General features: G+C 39.0%; 1 protein-coding gene across 7 annotated transcripts in view; it reads left to right on the top strand.

Moving 5' to 3' along the window:
- LOC118229935 (protein eva-1 homolog C) overlaps positions 1-18,408 on the top strand; it is a 173,289-nt gene that overhangs the window by 68,462 nt on the left and 86,419 nt on the right. Inside the window, exon 1 of one of the 7 annotated variants that reach the window (XM_035422497.1) lies at positions 10,322-10,792. The exons of the other annotated variants lie outside the window; for them this stretch is intronic. The gene's annotated coding sequence lies outside the window, so the exon portion shown is untranslated. Of the gene's footprint in view, positions 1-10,321; positions 10,793-18,408 lie in introns of those variants that run through there. 7 annotated transcript variants of the gene reach the window in all.

Genomic DNA, 18,408 nt, shown 5'->3' with positions numbered 1-18,408 from the left:
AACTACAGAAAGAAAAGAATCTCACCACAGCTTCCTGAAAAGTACATAATTTAACATTTATTCATGTGTAAGGTCATTTTATCCAATGCCACACACAGGGCTATTTTGGGAAGCAACACCAAGTGGAAATGAGGAGAGTAACGGCATGCACCAGAACACTATAGAGTAGACAGTAGCACTGACTATTTCTTGTAGAAGTGATTTGAGGCACACAAGTAAATCTAGCAAAAGGTGCTAAAATAATTTACCACGCTCGGTTTATAAACTCGACCCATACTAGGCCAATAAGAAAGAAAGAGACATAAAATGGCCCTGCAAGCAATCAACACCCTGGAGACTCTGCCTCCCTTGACTTTCCTTGTCTCAACAGAGGTTAAATGTCGACTGGATGGATGAGATTCAGAAGATACGCAGTACTAGTCAGAGGTCTTTACTTCATGCACAGCTAGTGCAGTGAACTTTTCAAAAACAATGACAGTTGTAAGACTATTTCTTTTTCTTTCCTTGACTAAACATTTTTTGTTTTTTTACAATATTGTTTAGTACAAAGAGCATTTTTTCAGGAATCCACGCAATTTGCACCAGTGAACTTTGCACTAAGTATTTACATTGTAACTGGCTACTGTGTTCCAGTGCTCGTAATTACACTTGATATTTGAACTTGGTGTTGGTTGCCTTCTAAGCAGTGTTGGGCAATAACGTGTTACTCAGTAAGGCATTATAGTAATGCTGTTCCTTTTTTCAGTAACGAGTAGTGTAATGGATTACAATTTCAAATTCAGTAGGTGGGCAGAATTACATCAGTTAAAACAAAACAAAAAATGGAGATTGAGATGTATACTTTCAGCAGATTGTGACTTAATCACAGTCAAGGATTTAAAATCGTTGTCCTTTGTAAACATTTTGTTAGACAGAAAAATGCTTTCCAGAGCAAAAACACAACATCTAGCCTAATTTATCTAAACATCTAATATGGCAACACAGTAATGTGAACCTCAGTGAAAAACAAGAAAACAACTCGCTGATGAAGAGGCCTCATGCGCTGCTGCCAAAACAGCCAAAGTTAGATTTCAGAACAGGACAAGATGGTGGATGGCCATAAAGTTAAAAAAAAAACTGTGGAAGCTTGTGGCTGGGTATATCATGGAAGAGATGTTACCCATTTCCACAGTTGATTCTCCCTTATTTAGACACATTATTGAAAAATTACCTACGAGGAGCAATGACAAGGTGCGAAGACATATGCTAGCTACCTTGACAGAGAATATGGTTTGATGGAGTCTAATCCGATGTACACATTTAGAGAGGTAGATTACCTCAGCTGACATTTGGATGATGAGCAGTAAGAGCTCTCTAGGTATGGCAGTTCTTTGGATCAATGATTCCACTTTGGAGCGCAAGAAGGCCGTTATCACATGCAAAAAAATTGGAGTCAGGCACACTAATGATGTTATTGCTGCAGATAGAACGGATCCATTCATCCCATGGACGGCTAGCCAGAGCAACAGCCTCTGGGACAGATAACTTTGCCAAAGTGTTTAAAATATGAAGAAAAACACATTTTCAACATACAAAAATTACTCACACATACAAACCACTATAAGTCATTACCACTTGCAAAATCTAGGCCATTAAGAGTAGCCTACTGATATCAAAATTACGCCAAGGTACAATAATCAATATTGGTTATCTTACCTAACATAAATTAAACATGCTGTGTTCCAAAGCAGTGCTGCTACCCAATTCTTCCTGAATGATTTCAAGTAACTTGGCCCTGTGTTTTTTCATCTGACCATGTGAAGAGAATATGGTCATTCAAAGCATATGTGTCATATCGAAGTGTGAAATGGCAATAATTTATAGTGGGAATAATGTTGCTGAATAATTTCAGCTGCATTACACCAATGTATATTTTTTGTAATGACTACACAATATGTTGAAACAACTGCCTACATGCAGTGCTTTGGGTGTATGGGAAGCATATCTTGAATTAAATGCATGAATAAAATAGGTTTGTTTAGAAAATTATGTTCTGAAAGAATTCTGAAGTTATTCTGTAGCATTTCAGAAGAAATGATACTATTGTACTTATTTGGCAAAACTTCATGTGACTAGCAAGCTATTAGTACATAATTGAGGCAAACATATGTCTGGATAGGTCTGTAAGGTGCAATATGTAGGCTATTTCATTGGCCTAAATATTTTTTATGTGTATTTATTGCAAGTGGTAATGACTTATAGTGGTTTGTATGTGAGAGTAACTTGGTATTTTTGTATATTGAAAACTTGTTTTTCTTCAGATATCATTTCTTTTTGCAATGTGTTTGTAATGAGGAACTAATATGCAGTGCATATAAATGTAGACTGTGAGAAGTATGCGTACACACACATACATGCCAACACGCATATCGCAGCTAGTCCCAGATGTGATGTGTAGACTGGTGTGATTGAGAGGCAGAGCGAGAACAGAAAGTTTATATAGGCTGCACAATGATTTGATGGCCATCCAACGAGCGGTCATGTACAAAATGGTGAGCTCCTGAGCTGGCAACTTGTGTACCCTTCTGTCCTGCTCCTTTTCTGTTTTTTTCTTCAGCAATGCAATTTTCGTGTTTATGAAGTTTATAAGGCATCTTCATATGCTGAGCTGTAGGTAGGACTCGTCTTTGCTGAATTCCTCAACTAGATCAGTGATGTTATGTGACAGTATGAGAAGCAAAACTTGGTAACAGTTCTGAGAAATATAAGATTTGACATTGGACAATGGCATGCACAGACACATTTCCCAGCAGTCTTTGCATATGAGAAATTAACAGTAGTAGTGCCAAGGAAATGAACACAAATGATTTAATTGAATAGTTGAAACAGTGTTTTCTGCAGAATGGGCATTTAGATAAAGTTTGACATGATCACAGACTATTGTACAAAGAAAATATAGTAACCATGATTGAGATGAGTTTCCTTATTGAACGGTATATAAAGCAGATGGTATCTGACAGTGATATATGTAGCTGTTGAAACAATGCATAAAATAGCAGTAAAGACCTGTTGTACAAATGTACTTTTTTCATGTAGTCTAGTACTAGTTATAATAATGAATGAGTCATGTTTTTAAATGGAATGTTTTTAATGGGGGGTTGTAGATAGTAGCCTACAGACATAGTAATTGTTTGTATGTCAGCAGATAGAGAACAGGGCAAGGTAACCTGAATTTGGAAACGTGGTGTTTGCTGATAGTAATGTTTACTACAGTAGCCAAGTGAAGAAGTAGTGAGTAGAAATGGCACAGTTTTCAGCAATTGTAAGTTTTAATGAAAATCAATAAATTCTGCCGTCACGAAATGCATATGGCCTCCCATGCGTGAGTTTTGCCAAACTTAAGCGTTGAAGATTGTTATATTCTGATGACTGCAAAACCAATAGTTAAAAAGCAGTTGGAAAGTATTAGTTATTAAATAAGTGTGCGTAAGAAATTAAAGATATGCCTGAGTATTAGATTGGATTCAATGCTCTGACTTTGTGATTTGAAGGCAATGGCATTAGCCACCAAGGAAATAGCTGTTAAATGAATGTGTAGATGGTATGTGATAATACAGTCTATATGTTTGGCGAAAGACCAGCGAGATTTGGTGCAGAAGGATCCATAAGTATTATACAGTACAGTTGCAAAAGCAATAGTAGAAAAATAATAGACAATTATGTTATAGAAAAATAAAAGACAATTAAAGCCGCAAGCCGCGTTGGGAGGGGTCCAAGCATTAGCACCATCGCGCCCCCTATGGAGCGATGTTCAAATGGCTTTTTCCTCATGATCATATGCCTTCACCCAACATATCTACTGAATATCATGATGATTGTATAAAATATTGATGACTTGTGGCCAATTTTGTACTAAGAGACGCTGTCGGAAGACTTAGTTGCGTCGCCATGGATTTGTCCTGGCCGCTTCTTGTAAAGGCCTTTACTATGTCGTAACACAGATGGGATGTGGTAACACTTAGATGGGATGTCGTAACACATATATGGCCCAGCGTGTATGTACAGCTGCAGCACTTCCATGCCGCAACTAAAAAAGGTGTCACACTAGTGTTGTCACGATACCAAAATTTTTGAAAAATTTTTTTTTTTGACTTTGATACCGATACCAGGTTTAGTATCACGATAATTGATACTGAAACGATTCAATACTCGGTACCTAAAGATACTGAAATTACCTTAATAGATCAGAAACGTAATGTCCACAAGGGTTGACCTCATTTTCAAATTCACGGTTTATTAAAAACCTGGTTTATTAACAACCTTTAAGTTGAAGCCTGTTGAACATATCAATAAGCATAGGCCTATAGGGTTACAACAGTAAACCATAGAAAACTATATTAAATATATTTAAAAAATTAAACAATTGTAAAGTAAATTATCTTTAAACAGGTCTTTCACTTTAAAATAGATCTAAAAACAGCATGTTTCAATAACAATGCAGCATCTTCCTATAATAAAATATTTACAAATTAGAACAGCTATTGCTACTGAAGTGAACTAAGTCTAAGCTTGCGCTGTATCAACGACGGCGAATGCACAAGCGCAGGTCACCTCACTTGCCAACCTTAGTTGCTACTGCCATCTAGCGAAGATTCTGACGAATTACACTTGTCATCCTCTCAATTGGTAATGCAGGAGACACATTTCCCTGGCTTTTACATTTGACGCAAAACTACCGAACGTCGGAAAATTCTAATACCGAACCGTTTCTTTTTTTTTTTTAAGTACCGAAAAAGTGCTGAAGTTTCGGTATACCGTGCAACATTACGTCAGACACATACCTATTCCAATCCATTGCTCAACTTAGCAGAAAATGCACATTTCAGAGCGCCTCAGAGACAGATAGAATAATAATACACATTTCAAATAATAGATAGGACATTGAGAAAAAACGAAACAAAAGACAAAATATCAACTCGCGACCTGCGTGCTGCTCGCAGAGTAGCCTACCATATTATTTATTTAGACACTGGCATATAAGAACATTTTTGGTTACGCTGACCGATAAAACGCTATTCCAAAAGCAAAATGAGACATGTTATACATTGTTAGAAAGCTTATACTCTCACCTACCGAATAAATGAATTGTCAATCAAGCCAAATTGTACTAGAAATGGCGACAATGCCGTAAGCAACAGGTGTGGTATTATGCACAGCTATTTTTGAAGGTAGCCGACCCAGGCGTCACAAATGCGCGTATATTTCACAAATGGATTGTCCAAGACAATATATGACCACTCAGTCGCAAAAGGGACATCTCTACACGTAAAACCAATGGTAAGATTGTATATTTATTCAATGTTTAGTCCCAGATATTGACTGTAGAATGACATGGTATAATTTTAAAAAACTTTGTCTCGTTTATTTCGTTATTCAGTGAGCAGCGTTTTCACTGCTGTATTGGCATATTTTAGGGCTAATGTCGGATTTATCTTGTTGCTACGGAATATTACATTACATTACATTACAGGCATTTGGCAGACGCTCTTATCCGACGTACAACAAAGTGTATAATCATAATCAGGAACAAGTGTGTCGAAAAACCTAGAGAGAATTACCGTTCCAAGTGCAGGGAACAACCGCATAGTTCAACTTGGACCCTGTAGGTTAAACTGATTAACACAAACAAGAACAGCAACAACGCAGTCTATGCAAAAATACAAGCAATAGTTTTTTTATTTTTTTATTTATTTTTTATTAAGTAAGCAAAAACAAACAAAACAAAAGGGCAAAGGAGGTAACAAAGTCATACAATAAAATGACCTAAGCAAACCAGAACAAAACAGTAGGGAGAGTGCCCTGAGGACAACAAAAAAGAAACTAAAGAAACAAAAAAAAAAAAAAAGAAAGAGGGAAGTGATAGATTAGAGAATGCTGGGAGGGGTCTGAATGAGTGTATGTTTGTTGGGTGTAGGTTTGTGATGTCTGTGTGTGTGCAAGTGTATGTCAGATTCTAAATTTGGTAGGGATTGTGGTGTAGGTATAATGGCGGATATGTTTATGTGAGTGACGGTGAGCATGTTTATTGTGGATGGTGGACAGTCAAAAAGGGGTGATGAGTGAAGTCAGTGCAAGAATTAAGAATGTAGGGTATTAATGAATGGATTCCAGATTATGTCACAGTCAGCGGTTTGTATTTTAATGGAGGCAGATAATTTTTCCATTGATATGTATTCGATTAGTAGGTTTTTCCAAAGTGCAATATTGATTTTTTTCCTTGATTTCCAGTTCATGGGGATAGTTTTCTTGGCGATGATTAGGGCTATGGGGAGTATTCTACTGGATGTGTTGTTTAGGTTGATGTTGGACATGTCTCCTAGTAAGCAGAGTGGAGGGGTTAGTGGGATGTGGCAGCCTAAAAGAAGAGAGAAGTTGTCAGTGATGTCCCGCCAGAATTGTTTTATTGGTGTGCAGTCCCATGTGGCATGCATATAGCCGTCTGTGGTGTTCTGTGTGCAGTGCGGACAAATTTCAGAATCTATAAAGCCCATTTTAAACATCCTTTCCTCTGTGTAATGTACTCTATGAATAATCTTGTATTGTATGAGTTGTATGTTTGTGTTGGTGGATATAGAGAAGATGCTTTTACAGATTTGAGTCCAGAAGTCGGCACCTGGGGTGATCTGTAGGTCTTGTTCCCATTTATTTGAAGGGATGGATATTGTTAAATCGGATGTGGAAATTGTCTTGTAGAATTTGGATAGTAGTTTTTTATTAGTAGTGATGTTGATCAGATTTGATGTTAATGGGGGAAGATCTAAGTTAGATGATTTGATGTTGATTTTGGTCTGAATAGAAGATTTAATCTGGAGAAATTCTAAAAAGTGATTCTGCCCAATGCCGTACTTCTGGACCAAATGAGAGAATGCACTTGTTGTACGTCGCTCTGGATAAGAGCGTCTGCTAAATGCCTATAATGTAATGTAATGTAATGAGACCAGAGTGTTATTATGGAATATATGTTTGAGGTGCGTGATACCTTTACTAATCCAGAAAGGGAAGTTTAGTGGTTTTCTGTTAACTAAGAAATCAGGATTGTTCCAGATGGGAGTGTGTTTTGTGGGTGAGAATGTGGTGTTAGTTATTTGATGAAATTTCCACCAGGCTGTCAGAGTTGTAGCTATGGTAGGGTTTTTGAAACAAGGATGGTGTGCAATGGAGCGACTTATGAATGGTAAGTCTGATATATGGATTTCATTACATAATGTTTGTTCTATGTCTGTCCAGGAGTTGTCGGATTGATTTGAATTGGTCCATTTATGAATGTATTGGAGTTGGTGGGCAATGAAGTAATGGAGAAAATTTGGTGCTTCCAGACCTCCCTTGGTTTTGGATTTTTGTAAAATGGCTAGTTTGATTCTAGGTGTTTTGTTTTTCCAGTAGAATTTTGTGATGATGGAGTCTAGGGATTTGAACCAGGAGGGTGGGGGCTTGATGGGGATCATTGAGAATAGGTAGTTTATCATGGGTAGTATGGTCATTTTGATTGTGGCAATTCTGCCTATGAGGGATATTGGTAGATTCATCCAGCGCTGAAGGTTGTCCTCTACTGTTTTGAAAAGTGGGGTGAAATTGAGATTAACTAACTCTGACAGCCTAGGGGAAATGTTGACTCCTAAATATGTGATATTCCCAGTGCGCAGAGGAAGAGGTGGTGTTTGGACTGCCACATCCCAGCTATTAGGGCTGAGTGGGAGAATGGTGGATTTAGACCAGTTGATAGTGTAGTCTGAGATTTTAGAGAAAGTGTTTATGAGGCGGATGGTATCAGGTAATGAAGAGGAAGGATTTTGTAGGTACAGTAGAATGTCATTTGCGTAGAGACTGATCTTATGGTGTATACTTTTTGTTTGGATTCCTGTGATGTTTACTTTTTGACGGATAGCTACTGCGAGTGGTTCAATGAATATGACAAATGAAGATGGGGAGATTGGGCATCCTTGCCTAGTGCCCCTGTGCAAAGTAAAGCGTTGTGATATTAGTCCGTTGGTGGTGATCGTGGCCATTGGTGATGTGTGCAAAATCCTCACCCAGTGGATAAATGATTCACCAAAAACGAATTTTTTTTAGTGCAGAAAATAAAAATTCCCAATTTACTTTATCAAATGCTTTTTCTGCGTCCAGTGAGACTATGGCTGTTGGTGAGTTTGTGTGAGATGTGTAATGGATTAGGTTAAATAGTCTACGTAGGTTGTTAGATGAGTATCTTCCTCTAATAAAGCCAGTTTGGTCTGAGTGGATGATAAATGAAGTAACTGTGCCGATTCGTGATGCCAGAGCTTTGCTAATGATTTTTGTGTCTGTGTTAATGAGAGGAAGGGGGCGATAGCTTGATGGGGAGGTGGGGTCTTTATTGGGTTTTATTAAAAGAGAAATTGTAGCAGTGTTCATGTCTATGGGCATTTTGGATTTTTGTTTAATTTCTGTAGTTAGTCTGTTGAAAACGGGAGCTAGAATGTTCCAAAAGTGTTTATAGAACTCAGCAGGGAAACCGTCAGGTCCTGGTGATCTATTTTTAGGCATGAGTTTGAGTGCGTTGTGGAATTCTGTTATTGTAAACGGTTTCTCAAGTGCATTTGCTTGGTCTTCAGTAAGTTGTGGTAAATCAATATTGGTTAGGAAAGTGTCAATGTCTTCTTGGGTTGGTTTATGTGTTGATGAGTATAAGTTGGTGTAAAAATCTTGAAAAATCTTATTTATTTCTTCAGGCGTCTGCACGATCTTCCTTGCTGAGTTCACAATCGTTGAGATAGTTGTTTTTTCTTTGTTTCACTTGATTTGATTGGCCAGGTATTTTCCAGATTTATTACTGTATTCAAAATGTTCATGTCTGAGTCTTTGTAGGAGGAATTGAGTTCTTCTATTTGTGTGTTCATTAAGCTGTAAATTGTATTTCCGTAGGTCATTCTGGGTTTGTGCTGTGGGGTTATTTGCGTTGATGTTCTCTAGTTCTTTAATTTTTTGTTCTAAGTACGTTTCCTGTTCGTTGTCTTTTTTTTTCTTGTGAGTGGAATATGATATGATTTTTCCTCTTAATACCGCTTTCCCTGTTTCCCAAAGTAGTGATAGTACTATTTCCGGTGAATCATTTATTTCAAGGAAGAAAGCCCACTCTCTTTTAATATAATTATCAAAGTCGGGGTCATCAAGTAAGGATGTATTAAGTCGCCATCTGTTGGATGGTTTGCGAGAACGATTGGTATTCCAGGTGAGTGAGACGGGTGCATGATCGCTAATGGCAATGGGGTGTATTAGCACATCTGATATTTTGGAAATAATTGAGTTACTGGTTAAAAAGAAGTCAATGCGAGAGTAGGAGTGATGGACCGGTGAAAAGAATGAATATTTTCTATCATTCGGGTGTTTTAATCGCCAACAATCGCCAAGACCAAAATCACTCATGAACTGTTTAATTGTTTCTATGGATTGGCAGTTACGTGTACTGTTAGAATTGTTAGATCTGTCTAAAGATGGGTTCAAGACTGTGTTGAAATCTCCTCCGATTATTATTGGGGGAGTCAGACAGATTGGAGAGAGATGTAAAAAAAGTATGAAAAAAGAAAGTCATCTTTTTTTGGGCCATAGATACATGCAATAGTAGTAGGGGTGTTGTGTATTGTGATATTTATTATGATAAATCGTCCTTCAGGATCTGTGATGGTGTTGTTGTGAATAAATGAAATGTTTTTGTGTATTAAAATGGCTACCCCTCTTTGCCTGGAGTTGAAATGGGTGGATAAGATTTGATTGAATTGTGGTGTTCTTAATTTATGACAGTCAGATTCAGATGTGTGAGTTTCTTGTAAAAGGCATAGGCCTATATCTGCTTGTAGTTTGTTTATGTGGTTGAGTACCTTAAGTCTTTTTGCCTGTGAACCAATTCCACGTATGTTCCAAGTTACAAATTTAAGTGAATTAATGGTGGCAGGATGTGGGAATCTGTTGTTTGAATGGTTTTTGTGTTTTGTGCATGTTTATGTGTGTGTATGGGCATATGCACGTGTGTCTGGGTATGTTTGTGGGTGGATGGGTGGGCAAGTGTTCCTCCATTAGTGTGGAGCATGAGTGGAATGTGTGTGTGTGTGCGTGCGTCGTGCGTGCGTGTACATGCGCGTGAGAGAGAGGGTAGATATGGGCCCTCCCAGAGATATAGTACATGGGTGTGTTTTGGATGATTTTATGGAGAAGAGAAGAGAGACAAAGAAAACAGAGAGTAGACAAAAAACAAAAAAAATGAAAACATAAAATACAATGACATAAACTGTTTTTTTCTTCCCTTTTTTTCATGTGTAATTTTTATAGTTTAAGTGCAAAGGTGCCTGGTGAAACCAAAGTGCATTTTTATAAATACATATCAGCGTTGTTGAGTGAACAGAGAGGAATTAAGGAGTCAAGGGGTGGAAAGAGAGAGTGATTATGCTGGGTGTAGTGGATTAGAATAGCCAGGGGGTTGTTTTTTTGTCACGGAATAGTTTGCCATCAATGTACAACTTGTCGACTGAAATGACTGCTTTTTTTCCTTCTTGCATATTCTGTTTTCTGATTGGGAGTAGTATTTTGCGTCTGTCCATGATTTCTCGGGGGAATTGGTCGTTAAGTCCATAGTCCGTGCCTTTCAGTTGTCTGCCGTGACGTTGTACCAGTTGTTTTTGTTTGAAATGTTCGAATTTTGCTACTATGGGTCGTGGGCGTTTGTTTGCGGGGTTTTTTGCTCCTATGCGGTGTACTCGGTTGTGTCCGGGGATATTTTGAGGTGAGTAATCATAAATTCCTGTATTAATTGTTCTGGATTGTCGTTATGCGTTTGCTCTGGGATACCGGAAGAAACGAGGTTGTCTCTCATGCTGCGTGATTGTAGATCGAGTATGGTTTCTTTCATGTCCTTGTTTTCTTTAGTAACAGAGGCGAACTGGGTTGTGAGGGAGGTAACGGAGTGTTGGAGGGATTTATTTTCTTTAGCCAGTGTAATTTGTTCTTGGCTGAATTCCAGGCTCTCGCGTAGCTGCTGGAATTCCTTATGAAGCACTTCGATAAGCGCAATCCTTGCATCTAGTCCAGAGAGTTTATTGTCGATTGAAAGCAAAATGTCACTGACCTCGGTACAGCATGAATTGCCTGGAGAGCTATGAATGGAGTCTGATGGCCGGCATCTCTTGGACTTTGGTGTGGAGGCGGAATTGTCCTTCTCTCTGGCTTTTTTGGTGTCGCTCATAGTGCAGAGTCGGTTGTAATATTGATCGATGTAGTCCTCAAGGTCTTCCAGATCGAAACGTTGAATTATTCCAATTATTAGGCTAATAAAAAAGGGTATATTTCATGGGAGAAATTAGTTTTTGTTGTTTGCAATCTAGCAGCTGCGGGCTGCCATCATGAATCTCGCACCGGTCTCGTCAGATCTCGCGGTCACAGACGCATCTCCCCTCCGCAGCCCGCAGAATCATACAAGCAATAGTTAAGACAAGTGCATTAACAAAGTCACCTACGAAACAGCTACCTAGTTACAACCCTAAGCTTACAGTTAATTTCGAGATTAAATTGAGAATACGATTTCTCTCAGCATAATGACGGATTTAAAGACTAAACAAACTCACCCGATATTGTCTTCAAATGGATCCATGCCAAAGAAAAGTAATGATTCATCCTCTCAAGGCTTTTACTAACAAACTTTTAGTAGCAAAAAATATCAACTCGCCATCCATGCTACCTGCTTCCTACGCTCAGAGTACCGTATTATTTATTTAGACATTGGCAGAGTACAGCATAAATTGCATCTTTTGTTTATATTCAATATTAGTAATTGCAGCGAGAAACTGCAGCTGTAGACACAAGATAGTTTGTTATGTTATGGTAGCAACGGAACGAAGCGGACTATACATGTATTGCCATCATTGTTTTATTATACCAGCGTGTTTTCGCGCATTTGCACAGAAACTCAAATACTATAAATAAAATGGTTTAGCTATTTCTCAGCATAATGACAGATTCAAAGACTAAACAAACTCACCCGATACTGTCTTCAAATGGATCCATGCCAAAGAAAAGTAATTATTCATCCTCTCAAAAAGCTTTTACTAACAAACCTTTAATAGCCTAGCATGCACTCTAGTTGGCACTGTCTTCCATTGCTTCCCCGACGTTCAGACCCTCCCCTCACTGATAAAAACTAGACCCTACGGTATCGGATTACTTGCGTCGCCATGGATGTCGCTTGCCGTAAAGATGTTTACTAGATGTCGTAAAACCTAGATTTGGAGCTCCAGCTTTTCCGCACCGCAACTAATAAAAAAGTCCAAATGGTGGGCAAAAAATATGGCGGACATAGGTGCTCCCAATGTGGGAGTTATGACCTTTTAAACATGACCCTTTGTTATAGCGCCACCATCTGGCCGACATAGATTATTTTTAGTGCCTGAGTAGTGGGGGGCCATAGGAACCCACCTGCCAAATTTGGTTTCTCTAGGACTTATGGTTGCTGAGCCTCAGACACTTTTAGCGGAGAAAAATAATAAGAATAATAATAATAATAATAATAATCCTAACAAATACAATAGGGTTCCACCAGCTTCGCTGCTTGGACCCCTAATAATAATCCTAACAGATACAATAGGGTTCCACCAGCTTCGCTGCTTGGACCCCTAATAATCCTAACAAATACAATAGGGTTCCACCAGCTTCGCTGCTTGGACCCCTAATAATCCTAACAGATACAATAGGGTTCCACCAGCTTCGCTGCTTGGACCCCTAATAATCCTAACAGATACAATAGGGTTCCACCAGCTTCGCTGCTTGGACCCCTAATAATAATAATAATAATACGAACAGATACAATAGGGTTCCACCAGCTTCACTGCTTGGACCCCTAATAGTAATCCTAACAAATACAATAGGGTTCCACCAGCTTCGCTGCTTGGACCCCTAATAATCCTAACAGATACAATAGGGTTCCACCAGCTTCGCTGCTTGGACCCCTAATAATAATAATAATAATACGAACAGATACAATAGGGTTCCACCAGCTTCACTGCTTGGACCCCTAATAATAATCCTAACAAATACAATAGGGTTCCACCAGCTTCGCTGCTTGGACCCCTAATAATAATAATCCTAACAGATACAATAGGGTTCCACCAGCTTCGCTGCTTGGACCCCTAATTATTAGTTAGTAAATCAGCATGCTTAAGAAATAAGATATTTGCCCAAGGTGGGATTCAATCCTGTGACTTAGTGGTCTGAAGGCCGCAACGTTAACAGTGAGCCACAAACTTACTAGCTGTACTGAGTGGGAATTTTCTTGGGGAAAAAGGTAGAAGTCCATTTTGCGTGTGTATGTGACATTTTGATCGGCTGATATTGGTAAATGATTGGCAGGTGCAGGTAAATTTCGAAGGGGGAGACATATTGTTTGTGGGCTTGTTGCATTGTGAAGATGTAACCGGGCAGGAAAAATAAGAAGGCGAAGGAGAAAACGCGAAATACCCTTAGTTTGGGGCTTTATTGTGCAGACATGTGACGTTTTTGTGAATTCTATCTGTTGAAATTGGGTCAGAAGGTACAGAAATTAATGTTTTTAAGGGCTGATAGTCTGTGGTCATTTTGGTTATTTCTGTAGGAAACCCTGAAAAGTAGAAAACTCTCAGTGCTCTATATGTATGTGGCATGCTGCCCCGCCAAGGTATAACTTGGCGGGATGGCATACCTGCCATCCCAATATATCAGCCTGCCAACACTGTATCTGATTCTGAACCGGATGAAGAAGACAAAGATTCAGGATGTCACATTTACAGACCTTACAGACGTCTCCACTGACTCTGCAGTCCAGTTTGCTCTTCCCACAAATTACAGGTGTGTGTAGCAGCTGTAGCTTGGCCAGTTCACTAGTGAATGACTGTAAAGATGCGGTAAAGCGAATGTCTTGTTGCAGGTTACCTTGAATCTGGGTGGATCACTAGATTAAAATTTTAAAAAGTAAAATATAAGCATTGCTACATTTTTTCCAGAATGATTGTATCCTGCTTTGTTCACTGCACAGGATAACACATGACCCAATCTTTAATGAGGTGGAAACTCATAGACCCAGTATAGTTAGGGCTGCACACACATATGGTTATCACAACATTGACAGAGAAAGGTGGCTGTTTCACTTCATTCAAGTTGAGCTGTGATGGTTTTTTGAGCTGTGAGGCAGATTAAAATCATAGATGTTGAGGTGTGGTATGCAAATTTGGCAGCACATATGTTGCGCTGAATATTTAGCACATATCTTTCATTAAGCTTTTCAAAATCATTCCACGTGGCACTCTTGCAAGCTGGCCATATTTTCAATTGACAGTAAGTAACATTAATGTGAATGACAACAAGCCCCGCCTGCCCCCTCTATTACCCATTCATAGCAGTAGCCTAGGTAACATTGGTGATCTTTATTTTGAATGGTATACATATTTGATTATCTAATTTTACGTTCAACGTGTGCATGCAACAATCATTGAATCAACAAATTGTTCACATCCCTAACCAAAATTCCCATCTGCGAGCTCAATAGCCTGTGCCTCAAACTGGGAACAAAGTGTTTATCTGACAAGGGGGAGCACCTGTTCCTGCAAGAGTATTGTATCACCACAAAGCCCCTTACAACAGCATTAGACAACTTACAGTGCCTTCAGAAAGTATTCAGACCCCTTCATTTTTTCCACATTTTGTTACGTTACAGCCTTATATTCTAGAATTGATTAAATTCATTTTTATTCTCATCAGTCTACACACAATACCCCATAATGACGAAGTAAAAACAGGTTTTTAGAAATTGGACATGATTTGGAAAGGCACACACCTGTTTATATAAGGTCCCACAGTTGACAGTGCATGTCAGAGCAAAAGCTAACCCATGAAGTCGAAGGAATTGCCCGTAGACCTCCAAGACATGATTGTGGCGAGGTACAGATCTTGGGAAGGGTACAAAAAAAATTCTGCTGCATTAAAGGTTCTGAAGAACACAGTGGCACAATGAACACATCATTCTTAAATGGCAGAAGTCTGAAACCACCAGGACACTTCCTAGAGCTGGTTTCCCGGCCAAACTGAGCAATTGAGGTAGAAGGGCCTTGGTCAGGGAGGTGACGAAGGTGACCTGAGGGCCACTCTGACAGAGCTCCAGAGTTCCTCTGTGGAGATGGGAGAACCTTCCAGAAGGACAACCATCTCTGCAGCAATCTACCAATCAGGCCTTTATGGTACAGTGGCCAGATGGAAGCCACTCCTCAGTAAAAGGCACATGACAGCTCGCTTGGAGTTTGCCAAAAGGCACCTAAAGGACCATGGTGGCAGCATCATGCTGTGGGGATGTTTTTCAGAGGCAGGGACTGGGAGACTAGTCAAGATTGAGGGAAAGATGAATGGAGGAAAGTACAGAGAGATCCTTGTGAAAACCTGTGCCTGAGTGCTCAGGACCTCGGACTGTGGTGAAGGTTCACCTTCCAACAGGACAACGACCCTAAGCACACAGCCAGGACAATGCAAGTGTGGCTTTGGGACAAGTCTGTGAATGTCCTTGAGTGGGCTTAGCCAGAGCCCGGACTTGAACTCAATCGAACATCTCTGGAGAGACCTGATAATAGCTGTGCAGCAACGCTCCCCATTCAACCTGACAGCTTGAGAGGATCTGCAGAGAAGAAAGGGAGAAATACCCCAAATACAGGTATGCCAAGCTTGTAGCGTCATACCCAAGATGACTCAAGCCTATAATTGCTGCCAAAGGTGCCTCATCAAAGTACTGAGTAAAGTAAAGAGTCAGTTATTAATAAATTTTTATTAAAATTTGCAATACATTTTTAATAAATTTGCAAAAGATTCTAAACCTGATTTCACTTTGTCATTATGGGGTATTGTGTGTAGATTGATGAGAATAAAAATTAATTTAATCTATTTTATAGTAAGGCTGTTACGTAACAAAATGTGGAAAAAGTGAAGGAGTCTGAATGCTATCCGAAAGGCACTGTATATGGGGATATCTGTTTTAATGGAACCTTACTACTGACCCTTTCAGTCCTGATGTCAAATGAAAGTCACCCTCTCAAGGATGACAGGAAACCTTCCAGATGTTTTTTTTAAAGGTGCATATATTTTTAACCTGCTAACTAGCACTGGCCTGAACTTGAGCCAGAATGGGATTATATGCATTCATTGTGTCTGTGCAATGAAATTCTCAATCAATATATCGTTTGAAAGTGTTAAGACTCATGATTCTATATATATAAACAATTTTACAACTTGTATTGAGTGGACACAAAACTGGCCCGATTGAAATGACAACTCCAGGGCTTGACATTATCATCTGCCACCCGCCAAATGCGGGTAGAATTCGGCAGTGTTGTGTAACTCACCAGCATCTGAAACAATTAAATCAATTTGACGTGATGAGCACTGGGTGCATATTGTGTGCTCATCCTATTACCCAAACCAGGTTACTCTCTCGTGTCTGGCCTCCTCAGTGGAGCTGGGAGTAGGGGAAAGCAGGGAAATAATAATCATACCATTCACTAGCAATCTGACCGTAAGTAAGAGAGTGAAATGTTACATTTAACCCTGAGGTACGGGGTTTATCTAACAGTCTTAATAGTTTTAAAAGTTAACACAAAGTACGGAAATTCAGTACCGTTCCATGTTGTATGATACAAACCGTCTTTAATTTATTTGTTGATTACATTTATATGTTTTTTGTGGCCTATCTATATCAGTGAACATCTATCACAAGACATGTTCAACGTGGATTTGCAATTGTTATTTTGTGTCAGGTATGTTGGATTTTTGGATAAAATCATACCTTAATTTATGTGCTTGGCTAGCTAACACTACCATCCCCCCTTTGTTTGTAGAATACAAGGCTCATCATCATGGATGTTTTTTAATAAATGCTGACAAAAACTTTACAGTTACACAGAATATAAATGAAAGATGCTAAATATTTAATTGATGAGTAGTCAATACAGTACATAACTATGACCTGACACAAAATGACAACCGCAAATTCGGTGCCTGGATTCCAGTTGTTTCTGCGAATTGCAGCGATCCATTTGCTTCTCTTTTCTTTAGCTTTCGGCAGTCTGTAAAAAGATAGCTCCGATTTTTTGTTGAATCTATTTGTACAGTCAATCGCACAACAGCTCTTTCCCATTTTAGATGTGTTTTTTTGTGTTTTCGCGGCATTCAAGCTGAATGCTAACGCTGCCACTCAATAGTCTTTCTGCCACTCAGTGGGTGTAACCGCAGTGACTTCCACTTACTGTGACGTCATGTGCATACCCTCTATTCCCTGGTTCCAGTCTATTGTCTGTTCAATCCAAACAGCTGTATCAGTCGATGTCACATGCCACCATGTAGCCTAAAGTTAAGCCTGAGTTAAATATATGTATGAAGATCTGGTCTGAGTTGAACAAATCCAATCAATTGTTTAAGTAATAGTCTACTGACAACAGGCTAACAACTCCAAGGGGGTGTCTGCACTTTTGCCTGGCTAGCAATCTCAGCAAGCATTCAGCAATTGCATACTGCATCAAAACTATGCGATCTGTTAGTCACTAAACTGTTTACGATTACATACATTTGGATTCCTTGACATACACACACAATACTGTAGCTGAAAAACACTTCCAGTAAAAAAATGCACTTACATATAGCCAAAACAGACTGTTTGCAATATCTCCCAAAATGGTTATTGAATTCTCCCACCATTTGTTGGCACTAAAGAAATGGTAGTTCTGCGTGTTTTACCTGAACTACGTCATTCAAGCTCGATTGCATCTACCTAAAAAGTCTGTGTTACATTTTAGTCCATGTTAGGTTTTGCCCCGCACTCCCCTATAATTGATAAAAAGAAGAACTTGGCCGAAATTGAAACACTGGTAAACATGGCCCCACAAACAAACTGTATACTCATTGTGGTTTTAACTTTTTGTTTAGTGACACTCCACGGTAGTGGAGAGCACAGATTAAGATTCTGTGGCTGTGATGGGAAAACATTGGGCCTCATTCACCAACCATTCTTAAGAAGAATTTTCTTCTTAAAACCCACTTACGCAGTTTTCACGAAGATTCTGACATTCACCAATGTTGTCTTATTTGGGATTTGTTCTTAGGTAAGAACAGAATCTACGCACACTCAAGAGCACACTTAACCACATTAGAGCGCTGACATGTTTGTGCAAAATAATTGGTTATTGCGTTTTCTTCAATTCTACAGTTGTATAATATTATAGGATTTAAATTATAATAATATTTTTATCATTTATAATATTTTTAAATAATTATTTCCATTATTTTACAAAGCATTATGGTTGTGGCAAACAAGCCTGCCACTGGCCACCGAAGTGGCTTTCC

This window comes from Anguilla anguilla, chromosome 6 (genome assembly GCF_013347855.1).
Source record: "Anguilla anguilla isolate fAngAng1 chromosome 6, fAngAng1.pri, whole genome shotgun sequence".
NCBI lineage: Eukaryota > Metazoa > Chordata > Actinopteri > Anguilliformes > Anguillidae > Anguilla > Anguilla anguilla.
The sequence above is the reverse complement of the archived record's forward strand: the minus strand, read 5'-3'. Positions and strand labels throughout refer to the sequence as shown.